The sequence below is a fragment of the Bison bison genome, unplaced genomic scaffold (assembly GCF_000754665.1).
Source record: "Bison bison bison isolate TAMUID 2011002044 unplaced genomic scaffold, Bison_UMD1.0 scf7180017864136, whole genome shotgun sequence".
Taxonomy (NCBI): Eukaryota; Metazoa; Chordata; class Mammalia; order Artiodactyla; family Bovidae; genus Bison; species Bison bison.
In genome coordinates, this window is record NW_011494708.1 from 9,660,872 (window position 1) to 9,674,144 (window position 13,273).

Below are 13,273 nucleotides of genomic sequence, written 5' to 3' on the forward strand. Positions count from 1 at the left end.
GGGAGGACATACTTAAAGTGATAAAAGAGAAAAACCTACAACCCAGATTACTGTACCCAGCAAGTACATATCTCATTCAAATATGAAGGAGAAATCAAAAGCTTTACAGGCAAGCAAAAGCTGAGAGAATTCAGCACCATCAAACCAGCTCTTCAACAAATGCTAAAGGATTTTCTCTAGACTGAAAACACAGAAAGGGTATATCAACTTGAACCCAAAGCAACAAAGTAAATGGCAATGGGATCATACTTATCAATAATTACCTTGAATGTAAACAGGTTGAATGCCCCAACCAAAAGACAAAGGCTGGCTGAATGGATACAAAAACAAGACCCTTATAGATGCTGTCTACAAGAGACCCACCTCAAAACAAGGGACACATACAAACTAAAAGTGAAGGCTGGAAAAAGATATTTCATGAAAATGGAGACCAAAAGGAAGCAGGAGTAGAAATACTCATATCAGATAAAATAGACTTTAAAATAAAGGCTTTGAAAAGAGACAAAGAACACTACTTAATGATCAAAGTATCAATCCAAGAAGAAGATAAATATAGCTATATATGCACCCAAAATAGGAGCACTGCAATATGTAAGGTAAATGCTAACAAGTATGAAAGAAATTAACAATAACACAATAATAGTGGGAGACTTTAATACGCCACTCACACCTATGAATAGATCAACTAAACAGAAAATAAACAAGGAAACACAAACTTTAAATTATACAATGGACCAGCTAGACCTAAAATTCTCCCAGAGGTCTCTGAGGTTGTCCTCATTGCCTTTAATTCTTTTTTCTTTTTTCCTTTCTGCTTCATTTATTTCCACCATTCTATCTTCCACCTCACTTATCCTGTCTTCTACCTCAGTTGTTCTACTGTTGGTTCCCTCCAGAGTGCTTTTGATCTCAGTTATTGCATTATTCATTGTTGATTGACTCTTTTTTATTTTCTAGGTCCTTGTTAAATTTTTCTTGCATCTTCTCAATCCTTGTCTCTAGACTATTTATCTGTAACTCCATTTTGTTTTCAATATTTTGGATAATTTTTACTATCATTGTTCTTAATTCTTTTTCAGGTAGACTTCTTATATTCTCCTCTTTTTTTTTTGGTTTCATGGGCATTTATCATGTTCCTTTACCTGCTAAATATATCTCTGCCTTTCATCTTGTTTAGATGGCTGGCCTTCTGATGCTGGAAATTTGTGGTTCCTCTGTATTTTGGAGGTTCCTCCCTGTTAGTGGGGTTGGACGAGTGGCTTGTCAAGGGGACGACAGAGGATGAGATGGTTGGATGGCATCACCGCCTCAATGGACATGGGTTTGGGTAGACTCCAGGAGTTGGTGATGGACAAAGAGGCCTGGCGTGCTGTGGTTCATGGCATTGCAAAGATTCGGACACGGCTGAGTGACTGAACTGAAAACAAATGGGACCTAATTAACCTTAAAAGCTTTTGTATGATGAAGGAAACTATAAGCAAGGTTAATAGATAGCCTTCAGAATGGGAGAACATAATAGCAAATGAAGCAATGGGCAAAGAATTAATCTCAAAAATATACAAGCAGTTCCCATAGCTCAATTTCAGAAAAATAAACTACCCAATCATAAAATGGGCCAAAGAACTAAACAGATATTTCTCCAAAGAAGACAGACAAATGGCCAACAAAACCTGAAAGATGCTCAACATCACTCATTATCAGAGAAATGCAAATCAAAACCACAATGAAGTATCATCTTATACTGGACAGAATGACTGCTATCAAAAAGTCTACAGACAATAAATGCCGGAAAAGCTGTGGAGAAAAAGGAACCCTCTTATACTGTTGGTGGGAATACAAACAAGTAGAGCCACTATGGAGAACAGCATGGAGATTCCTTAAAAAACTGAAAATCGACCTGCATATGACCCAGCAATCCCATTCTGGGTATACACACCAAGAAAACCAGAATTGAAAGAGACACGTGTACCCCAATGTTCATCACACCACCGTTTACAATAACCAGGGCATGAGGAAACCTAGATGTCCATTGGCAGATTAATAGATAAGAAAGCTGTGGTACATATACACAATGGAATATTTCTCAGCTATTAAAAAGAATGCTTTTGAATCAGTTCTAATGAGGTGGATGAAACTGGAGTCTATTATACAGAGTGAAATAAGTCAGAAAGAAAAACACCAATACAGTATATTAATGCATATGTATGGAATTTAGAAAGACGGTAACGATGACCCTATATACAAGACAGCAAAAGAAACACAGATGTAAGAACAGACCTTTGGACTCAGTGGGAGAAGCCGATGGTAGGACAATTTGAGAGATTAGCATTGAAACATGTATATTATTATATGCAAAATAGATCAACAGTCCAAGTTTGATGCATGAGACAGGGTGATCAGGTCCTTCCCTACTGGGATTATCCTGAGAGAAGGGATGTGCAGGGAGGTGGGAAGGGCTTCAGGATGGGGAACACATGTACACCCATGGCTGATTCATGTGAATGTATGGCAAAAACCACCACAATATTGTAAAACAATTTACCTCTAATTAAACCTAATAAATAAAGAGAGAGAGAGAGAGAGAGAGAAAAGAAGAGGAACCAGAGATCAAATTCCAAACATCTGTTGGATTATCGAAAAAGCAAGCGAGTTCCAGAAAAACATCTATTTCTGCTTTATTGACTATGCCAAAGCCTTTGACTGTGTGGATCACAATAAACTGTGGAAAATTCTGAAAGAGATGGGAATACCAGACTACCTGACCTGCCTCTTGAGAAACCTGTATGCAGGTCAGGAAGCAACAGCTAGAACTGGACATGGAACAAAAGACTGGTTCCACATAGGAAAAGGAGTACGTCAAGGCTGTATATTGTCACCCTGCTTATTTAACTTATATGCAGAGAACATCATGAGAAACGCTGGGCTGGAGAAAGCACAAGCTGGAATCAAGAGTGCCGAGAGAAATATCAATAACTTCAGATGGCACCACTCTTATGGCACCACTTCAGAAAGTGAGGAAGAACTAAAGAGCCTCTTGATGAAAGTGAAAGAGGAGAGTGAAAAAGTTGGCTTAAAGCTCAATATTCAGAAAACTAAGATCATGGCATCTGGTCCCATTACTTCATGGGAAATAGATGGGGAAACAGTGGAAAGAGTGGCAAACTTTATTTTTGGGGGATCCAAAATTACTGCAGATGGTGATTAAGTCCATGAAATTAAGACACTTACTCCATGGAAGGAAAGTTATGACCAATCTAGACAGTATATTAAAAAGCAGAGACATTACTTTGCCAACAAAGGTCTGTCTAGTCAAGGCTATGGTTTTTCCAGTAGTCATGTATGGATGTGAGATTTGGACTGCAAAGAAAGCTGAGCACCAAAGAATTGATGCTTTTGAATTGTGATGTTGGAGAAGACCCTTAAGAGTACCTTGAACTGCAAGGAGATCCAACTAGTCCATCCCAAAGGAGATCAGTCCTGGGTGTTCATTGGAAGGACTGATGTTGAAGCTGAAACTCCAATAATTTGGCCACTTGATGGGAAGAACTGACTCTTTTGAAAAGACCCTGAGGCTGGGAAAGATTGAAGTTGGGAGGGGAAGGGGACGACAGAGGATGAGGTGGCTGGATGGCATCACCGACTCAATGGACATGAGTTTGAGTGAACTCCGGGAGTTGGTGATGGACAGGGAGGCCTGGCGTGCTACAATTCATGGGGTTACAAAGAGTCAGACGTGACTGAGCGACTGAACTGAACTGAATAACTGATTAAATATATATATAATTCTCTTACTAACACTAGCAAGGGGGAGGGGACACTCTCTGTCCCCCATCTGATGTCTATGTCAGAAGCTTTCTCTGTCCCTTTTCATACATTAATAAAACCCTGCTACACAAAAGCTCTTGAGTGATCAAGCCTGGTCCCTGATTCCAAAGCTAAATCTTCTTTTTGGGAAATCATGAATCTGACACCGTTCACCGTAAGTTATCATTTCCAAGATGTTTGACTCGAGAGATTAAAATTGTTGTCATTTATGAATATGAAAGACCTAGTAAGAGCAGATTTAGAGAGAATTATCAATATTTCTGCTATGACCAAATTACCTTTAAGTTTCTGAATAGGGGTCCAAATTGCAATATCAAGTAGGTAGTTAAATTTATGAGTGGGCATTTTTCTGGAAAAGCTGAGATTGGAGATATAGTCTAAGGAAACAGCATATAGATGATATTTAATATTAGGCAATTGGATTGAGTCACCTAGGTAAATGTTTGGATAAGTAGAAGGTTCAAGACTGAGCCAAGATCAAATAACAATATTCAGAAGTTCAGCAGGTGAGTAAGTACAAAAATAGATATAAAGGGAAACTGATGGGAGAGAGAGAGAAAGAGGAAAATAAGGAGTCAGGAAGCCAAGACAGGGCTTCCCTGGTAGCTCAGTGATAAAGAATCTGCCTGCCAGTGCAGGAGATGTAGGTTTGATCCCTAGGTGGGAAAGATCTCCTGGAAGAGAAAATGGCAACCCCCTCCAGTATTTTCGCCTGAGAAATTCCATGGACAGAGGAGCCTGGCAGGCTATGGTCCATGTGATCACAAAGAAACAGACATGGTTTAGCAACTAAACAACAAATTAACAAAGCCAGGAAAAGAAAGTATGTAAAGGATAAAGCTGGGGTCCACTGTCTGGACAGTTTAAATGGAGTGCTCTCAGTGGAAGACTTTGGAAAAAATCATATATATGGGGAGGCGAAATGAAGACAACTGTTTAAATAATTTCAGCCAGGAAATGAAATGGGAAAAATAGGGCCATAGCTGAAGAGAAATGTAAGGCCAGATATACTTTTACCTTAATTGGAGATTCTAGTACATATTTGTATGCTGATGGAAATTATGGCATGAAGAGGACAAAATCAGGAATGCATGAGAAGGAATAATCTGAGGGCATAAATTGAGATGGCAAAAAAAGATTTGATCCAGAGCTGAGGCAAGACAGATGTTGTTGACAGGAGCAAGGGAATGAATCTGTAGTGAAAAAACTGAAAGCAGAGGATATGTGTGTAAATGAAGATACATTGGTAGCTTGGATGTGAGGATGATGAGAGATTTGCAAAAGGATATTCATATAGTACATTTCCATAATTGCAGAGAGTTTCATTCTACAGCACTAATCTAGATAATTTTTACCATCTTAAAATTACAGAAACATATTCTTCCATTTTTTTCTGAAAATGTACATTTTACATATTTTTCTATTTTAAATTTGAAAAGTGTTTTTATATTTGATGTACATTAAGTATTTAATTTGATTTTTTTCCCGATAATTAGCCAATTATATTTAAGACAAGCTGTGCTTCAATGTATGGGTCATATATTTCAGAAAAATCATATTTGTTGGAATTTAATTGTATTATGAATTAGTTTGAAAATATTGCCTTCTTATGGTATGATATATCCCTTAATTTATTATGAACTTCCATATGATTAAAATTTTTATAATAATGATTTTATTTATAAATCTACCATAGTTCATTCCTGTTTTAATAGTTGTTATAATAAATGTCATATGCTCTTTCATTAGTTTTTTTATTGTGTATTGGTTTTCTATGCAATCGACATACTACATGTATCATCTTAGTAGTTTTCATAATGATCATTCTGGGTTTTTTAATATGAATAATCACAATATCTCCATAGAAACAACATCCTGAAAGTGATAGAAACAATTACAGATAACCATATTATATATCTTATCCCTATTTCTTAGCTAAGATTTTTTATTTCTTTTTAATTAATGTGGAGGTATTTCTGTTCTTTTTATCCCCTTCATTTTTATTTAGGAATCTAGTAAGTATTGTTTGTCAGACTAGATAAATTTCTTTTGATAACTTATTAAGAGTGATTATATTTTACATTTTGTATAATAATTGTTTTAATTTAATAAATTATACAAAAGTATTTCTTAATGTGAAAATATCATTTAAAAATATTCCACATCTTTGTCTTTCTTGAATCAATTTTTCATTTTTATTACATCACAGTTGTGAATAATTATTTCAGAGTACATGGTAAATTTTGGAATCTTTGCCTCAATGAAAATATATTTTTCCTTTTGAATTGACTGTTTGGTTTGTTTGACATAGAATTCTCTTTCAAAGAGAATATCTCTGAAATATCAACTTATTATCTTTTATCACTTCATGACTAACAAAAAAAAGAGCTGATACTAATCTAATTTTTGATACATTTCAGACAATTTTCTTTTTCTTTTTTTGTACTTGGTGTCTGCAACTTTACCTATCTAGGCCTCAGTAGTTCCAAGCATGTATTATTATTATTATTATTTATTATTACAGTGGATTCCTTCTAACCATGTTTTTTTTTTTTTTCCTCTCCTGGAATTTTCTTTTAGATGTTTATGAGAGAAGCTAGTCTCTCTCTTTGTCATTACCTTTCTCTCAACCTTCACACTTTGGTTTTTGCACTTGCTTCTTAGAGAATGCCACAGCACAGACTCTCAGCACACAATATACTCATCAACTTTGTCCATCATTCTTTTTAATTCATATAGTTAGACTTTGGTATTTTTAATTTGTACTTACCCTGATTGTTACTTTTATTGCAGTTCAGCCTTATTGTTTTCTTGGATTTGGATTTTTTGCATCATAATAATCTATACATATAAAATAAATATCTGTAATACAGCAAAAGCTATAAATCACAATAATAAAATGAACAAAGATAAAAATTAAAACTAATGAAAACAATCAAAGCTACCTATATTCTTTCTCCAAATCTCGTTCCTCTGCCTCCAAACTTTGAATTTTTGTACTTATTCTTTTTCAACTTTTTTGATCTAAATTATCACTTATGTATGTAATCTTAAGTATATTAAGACTAAAAAACATAAAAATAGTGTCACAACCCACTCTAGTATTCTTGCCTAGGAAATTCCTTGGATATCTTTAATCCATTTTGAGTTTATTTTTGTGTATGGTGTTAGAAAGTGTTCTAGTTTCATTCTTCTACAAGTGGTTGACCAGTTTTCCCAGCACCACTTGTTAAAGAGATTGTCTTTAATCCATTGTATATTCTTGCCTCCTTTGTCAAAGATAAGGTGTCCATATGTGCATGGATTTATCTCTGGGCTTTCTATTTTGTTCCATTGATCAATATTTCTGTCTTTGTGCCAGTACCATACTGTCTTGATAACTGTGGCTTTGTAATACAGCCTGAAGTCAGGTAGGTTGATTCCTCCAGTTCCCTTCTTCTTTCTCAAGATCGCTTTGGCTATTCGAGGTTTTTTGTATTTCCATACAAATTGTGAAATTATTTGTTCTAGCTCTATGAAGAATACCGTTGGTAGCTTGATAGGGATTGCATTGAATCTATAAATTGCTTTGGGTAGTATACTCACTTTCACTATATTGATTCTTCCAATCCATGAACATGGTATATTTCTCCATCTAATAGTGTCCTCTTTGATTTCTTTCACCAGTGTTTTATAGTTTTCTATATATAGGTCTTTAGTTTCTTTAGGTAGATATATTCCTAAGTATTTTATTCTTTCCGTTGCAATGGTGAATGGAATTGTTTCCTTAATTTCTCTTTCTGTTTTCTCATTACTAGTGTATAGGAATGCAAGGGATTTCTGTGTGTTGATTTTGGATTAAAGATCTCAATGTAAGACCAGAAACTATAAAACTTCTAGAGGAGAACATAGGCAAAACACTCTCCGACATACATCACAGCAGGATCCTCTATGAACCACCTCCCAGAATATTGGAAATAAAAGCAAAAATAAACAAATGGGACCTAATTAAACTTAAAAGCTTCTGCACAACAAAGGAAACTATTAGCAAGGTGAAAAGGCAGCCATCAGAATGGGAGAAAATAATAGCAAATGAAGCAACTGACAAAGAAATAACCTCCAAAATATACAAGCAGCTCATGAAGCTATATACCAGAAAAATAAATGACGCAATCAAAAAATATGCCAAAGAATTAAACAGACATCTCCCCAAAGAAGCCATACAGATAGATAAAAAACACATGAAAAGATGCTCAACATCACTCATTATCAGAGAAATGCAAATCAAAACCACTATGAGGTACTATTTCACGCCAGTCAGAATGGCTGTGACCCAAAAGTCTACAAGCAATAAATGCTGGAGAGGGTGTGGAGAAAAGGGAACCCTCTTACACTGTTGGTGGGAATGCAAACTAGTATAGCCACTATGGAGAACAGTGTGGAGATTCCTTAAAAAACTGGAAATAGAACTGCCTTATGATCCAGCAACCCCACTGCTGGGCATACATACTGAGGAAACCAGAATTGAAAGAGACATGTGTACCCCTATGTTCATCGCAGCACTGTTTATAATAGCCAGGACATGGAAGCAACCTAGATGCCCATCAGCAGATGAATGGATAAGAAAGCTGTGGTACATATACACAATGGAGTATTACTCAGCCATTAAAAAGAATGCATTTGAATCAGTTCTAATGAGATGGATGAAACTGGAACCTATTATACAGAGTGAAGTAAGCCAGAAGGAAAAACACCAATACAGTATACTAACGCATATATATGGAATTTAGAAAGATGGTAACAATAACCCTGTGTACGAGACAGCAAAAGAGACACTGATGTATAGAACAGTCTTATGGACTCTGTGGGAGAGGGAAAGGGTGGGGAGATTTGGGAGAATGACATTGAAACATGTATAATATCATGTATGAAATGAGTCGCCAGTCCAGGTTCGATGCACGATACTGGATGCTTGGGGCTGGTGCACTGGGACGACCCAGAGGGAGGGTATGTTCAGGATGGGGAACACAGGTATACCTGTGGCGGATTCATTTCCATATTTGGCAAAACTAATACAATATTGTAAAGTTTAAAAATAAAATAAAATTTAAAAAAATTAAAAAAAAAAGAAATCCCTTGGATAGAGGAACCTGATGGGTATAGTCTGTGGGATTGTAAGAATCAAACACAACTTAGTGATTCAACCACCATAACAATACACATAACAGTCTACAGAAATTTATTTTTCACTAGGCTTTATATTTCTAAGATTCCAGCATGGTGTTATATTCAGCTTTTTTCAAGACTGTAAAAAACTCTGCTGTATAAAGTCCACAGTTTTTTACCCTCTCTTCAGTTTATGACTAAGTAGCTTGTGTTTCTGGGTTTTGTTTTATTCTGTTCTTGTTTACTATTTTAATCAGTGATGTGCATGTCTTCTCATGCATACATGCAAGAATTTTGTAGTTGATATAACCAAAAATAGAATTTCCAGGAGCCCACCAGGCTCCCCCGTCCCTGGGATTCTCCAGGCAAGAACACTGGAGTGGGTTGCCATTTCCTTCTCCAATGCATGAAAGTGAAAAAATAAAGTGAAGTCACTCAGTCGTGTCTGACTCCTAGCGACCCCATGGACTGCAGCCCACCAGGCCCCTCCATCCATGGGATTTTCCAGGCAAGAGTACTGGAGTGGGTTGCCATTGCCTTCTCCTATATATATATATATATATATATTTATATATATATTTATATATATATGAAATTATATATTTCCTTTACAGTATGCAATCAGGAATACCATATCCTTCTCATACATTCATACATTGTCTCTAAGGATCAAGAAGAGAAGGTTATTTGTGAAGGATGGAGGAGGACACAGTATTTTGTGTAGCAGAGAAATTTAAATATTTTAAAATATAAGTAACTTTTTATCATACCATAGTGGTGTTTGGATACATGGTCTCTTCTTTCACATTTCATTCCAAACCTCAGAATGGTCTTGGAATGGTACCCCATTCCTCAGAAGTAAACCCCCCAAATTCTCCCATGTTTGTATGCAGAGATATTTCCTTGCTGTTTTTTTTTTTTTTTTTTTTTTTTTTACTATATATTACCTAGTAAACTTATTTTCTTCTCCCATATCTGTGTTTAAACCATTGCTGCTTTTAACAGGCTTGACCAAAGGTGAAAAAATGGGTAATGAAGAAAGTGTGGCAAGACTCTACTTTCAATTTGGTGTGTAAGATATTGATTGCACAGTAAAGAACTCAATGAACACAACATTAACAGGAGATAACAGAATATGAAAATAAGAAATATTTTTCTGTGTTCTCAGAAAGCAAACACGTGGAGTGATGCCTGTGGTTATTTTATTTCTAGCTATACTGCATTTATTTACAACAAAATATCACTGAAAGCAAAACCAAAAACACTTTAAAAATCAAAACTTAGATTGCTGAGTTTGAAGAGGAAAAGTCCCTTTTATTAGATCATGTTTCCCCAAAAGCAACATAAAGAGAGGACTTGAGTTAAGGTAGTTAATTTCACTTATGTCCCAAGGAGCAGAGGTGAGGAATCAGGAAGGGAAATACAAGGAGGCATAAGGGTACATTGTATAAGCAGCTAATCTATTGATTACTTACTGTAAAAATATCAAGTTAATGGAATATCCAATTGAAATATAATATGGAGGAGGAAACAAACATGCCTTAGATATCTCTAAATCAAAGACTTTAACTATAATCCAGGAAAATTCTACTGAGGGAAAAGGCTAACCAAAATATTCTCCAATTTTTTCCTGGAAAGAAAGAGCAATTCATATTCCTGGAAGATGATAATACATCTTCGAGAAGATCATGCAAATTCTTCTGAATATTTATTTTTTTTTCTAATTTTATTTTATTTTTAAACTTTACATAATTGTATTAGTTTTGCCAAATATCAAAATGAATCCGCCACAGGTATACATGTGTTCCCCATCCCGAACCCTCCTCCCTCCTCCCTCCCCATACCATCCCCCTGGGCCGTCCCAGTGCACCAGCCCCAAGCATCCAGCATCGTGCATCGAACCTGGACTGGCAACTCGTTTCCTACATGATATTTTACATGTTTCATTGCCATTCTCCCAAATCTTCCCACCCTTTCCCTCTCCCACAGAGTCCATAAGACTGTTCTATACATCAGTGTCTCTTTTGCTGTCTCGTACACCGGGTTATTGTTACCATCTTTCTAAATTCCATATATATGCGTTAGTATACTGTATTTATGTTTTTCCTTCTGGCTTACTTCACTCTGTATAATAGGCTCCAGTTTCATCCACCTCATTAGAACTGATTCAAATGTATTCTTTTTAATGGCTGAGTAATACTCCATTGTGAATATGTACCACTGCTTTCTTATCCATTCATCTGCTGATGGGCATCTAGGTTGCTTCCATGTCCTGGCTATTATAAACAGTGCTGCGATGAACATTGGGGTACACGTGTCTTTCCCTTCTGGTTTCCTCAGTGTGTATGCCCAGCAGTGGGGTTGCTGGATCATAAGGCAGTTCTATTTCCAGTTTTTTAAGGAATCTCCACACTGTTCTCCATAGTGGCTGTACTACTTTGCATTCCCACCAACAGTGTAAGAGGGTTCCCTTTTCTCCACACCCTCTCCAGCATTTATTATTTGTAGACTTTTGGATCGCAGCCATTCTGACTGGTGTGAAATGGTACCTCATAGTGGTTTTGATTTGAATCTTTATCTTCAAAGTAAAATGAACATCCAGTTTTAGAGTCAATAGGCCTTACTTGACTGGCTTATATACATATGAGTGATTCATTTTTTCCAGTTTCTTTTTTAGATGGAAATGGAAAGAAACCATGTTAGAATTCAATGTCAAGGGAACGTCTCTAATAACTATGATAAGTTCCTTGTGATCTTCTTATATAAAAAAAGAATGTTGCCCACCATTCAGTTCTACAAGAATCAAGTCATTAACTACTACAGTTGCTGACATAGAACACACCCTGAAAGAAATACAGGGTGGAGATCAGGATAAGGCACTCTGTGCTCTGGAAACACAGGATAAATCTGAATAAACCTGAATTCTTACACCCTTCCATACTTAGAAAAGCACTAAAATCATTCATTGAGATATCTGTTCCTTGTTACAAGCAGTAATTTTTATCAAGAAATATGCATGATTATTAATACAAGCAACTCTTTCCCAAAATCATACATATAATGATCTCCTCACGTACTCTCTTGCCACTTCTTTCTCAGAGCTATCTGAGAGCCTGTCCCCTGGTCTATCATCCTCAGTAAGACACTAAACTCAACTCATAGCTCTTACATTGTGTGTGTGTGTGTGTGTGTGTGTTTCTCAAGTCAACACTCCAATAAAATTTGTCTTCAAATTTCAAGTGTATCTCTTCCATTTGAAAATGATCATTTATCAAAGTATTAACAAAGGATGTGTCTCAAATGATTTTCCCTTATCTCTAAATTTCTTCTGTTGAATGATTTTTAAATGGATTTTGAAAATAATAATAATTATTTCAATATGCCCTTACTTACTGAAGTAAGTGCTTACCTACTTTCAGTCTATCTTCCACAAATACAGGGTAAAAGTGGTTTACATACTGCTTTACATTTAAACAGCTGGGCAAGTAAATTCACTTGCTTTTTGCTTTATACAAAAACCATGAAATCAAATGCTTTAAGAAATTATTGCTCTTTAAAAAAAAGATCAGTGATATTTAGTACACTTTTATATATATTAAATATGAAAATTATAAGGTACAGGTAATGCTTTTATTCTCCAGTGTGGGAGATGACTTACAATTCTTTCACACCCCCTTAAGTCTTTCTCTCTCTCACACACACACACACAGTTTTCAATGCGTATATTCGGTTTAGCTTAATTACTTCAAGCACTGTATTCTTTCATAATCATGCATTATTAATGCCATTTTAAAATGCAAGTAGCAAAACAACATCTGTTTAATAGCTTTATTTTAAATGCTATATGGATAACTTAAAAATCTTAAACAAATCTGCATGTGATATTTTCAGAGCACTGGGCATGTATGACAGAGGTATTCCCCTGCTTACATTTTCACACAAATGTGGGAATGGGAGCCTGAGGCAATGTGAACAGCAGCTCTTCAAATTTCAAAGGATCTGTGAAGGATTCTTGCTCTGCTCTTGCCATCATGAATTGGCCTATGCTTGGGGAGCAATTAAAATTAAATAGCCTCCAAACAGCAAAAAGCAAACCTCTCTAGTTGTGCGTATGAGCATACTCTCTCACAGAAGTGGCAAAGGAGAAGTGCTAAGATAGAGCAAAGTAACAGAGCAAAGAAGGACATGACATTCTATTTTCAGAGTATATACTTTCTAGACAACATTTAATTGTAGGCATATTTCTTCATGTTTCCAACTCTGTTAGAATACATATGTGTGTGGTATGTTTATATATATATAT